Genomic DNA, 1494 nt, shown 5'->3' with positions numbered 1-1494 from the left:
CAAAGAATAAATAAGAAGTGAAACGCTGTCAAAAAGTACCTAAGTCTACTGTCAGTCGGTACCTAACTCTAAGAATGTATTAGTAGAATTCTCAAGCCAACATAGTTGAAAAAATCGGATTTAAAAATTTTTAAAAAAAAATTATTTCATTTGAATTTATATTTTAGAAGATTTCTTTAAATATTTTGCAACATAATTTATCTATAAACATTATATGTGAACGTATCTTTGCTTTTTAATCTGCAATATTGAAATAATAATTAAGTTAGTTGAAATATTTTTTTCTTGTACCATACGAAAATTTACAACATTGTTCTTTTTTCGTTTTAATTTCAACAACAAAAATTAATTGTCAAAAAAATAAAAAATATTTTTTTTTTGTTTGTAAAAAATTAAATCTTTTCGGGCTATTAAATATATTTAAAGTGTACAAAAAAATAATAAAATATAACGTTAAGTGATAAAAAATATTTTCAAATTCTATAAGCCACGAATTTTCGCGACAAAGTTTTGAAGTTTGGAGAGAGAGTAAGTTTCTTACATATGTGTTGGAGTTACACAGAACTCGTCTGTGAGAAGAGCGTAACGTTGTTGTTGTAAAAAAATGACAGCGTTTCACTTCTTAGTGTTCAGTGCAAAGAATAAATAAGAAATGAAACTGTTGTCAAAAGTACCTAAGTCTACTGTCATCCGGTACCTAACTCTAAGAATGTATTAGTAGAATTCTCAAGTCAGCATAGTTGCAAAAAATAGTATTGAAAAATATTGAAAAAAAATTATTTCATTTCAATTTATACTTTGAAAGGTTTCTTAAGAAACCACACATTTTATCTATAAACATTTTATAAACACGTCTATTTGTTTTTTAATCTATAATATTGAAAAATAAATTATTTATTTGAAATATCTTTTTCGTTTACCATACGAAAATTTACAACATTGTTTTTTTTAGTTTTAATTTCAAACAACAAAAATTCAATGTCAAAAAACAAAAAATATTTTTTTTTTCGTTTGTAAAAAATATATTATTTTCGGGCTATAAAATGTGTTTAAATTGTGCAAAAAAAAATATAAAATATAATGTTAAGTGATCAACAATATTTCAAAGTGCTATTATCCTCAAATTTTCGCGAAAAAGTTCAGAAGTTTTGGGAGAGAGAATACAATTTTTACGTATGTGTTGGATTTACACAGCACTCGTCTGTGAGAAGAGCGTAATGTTATTGTTGTATAAAAATGACAGCGTTTCACTTCTTGTTTATTCTTTGGTTCAGTGATTCAAGGCATGTAAAATTGAGAACGTACTTTTCTACTGATTCTACGGTAGAATTTCTACCTTATTATATTATGGTTTAAATAAAAAAATAAAGTTCTTAAAAATTGTCTAACTCATTACAGTTTAGGTTTCATCGAGGTTCAGAGCTACTTAAAAACAGGCTTTGAGTCAAGTAAAGGTATATTCCATTTTTGTAAACAATAAAATTAACTTATAGT

The sequence above is a fragment of the Lucilia cuprina genome, chromosome 3 (genome assembly GCF_022045245.1).
Source record: "Lucilia cuprina isolate Lc7/37 chromosome 3, ASM2204524v1, whole genome shotgun sequence".
Lineage (NCBI taxonomy): Eukaryota > Metazoa > Arthropoda > Insecta > Diptera > Calliphoridae > Lucilia > Lucilia cuprina.
Note: the sequence above shows the minus strand (reverse complement) of the source record.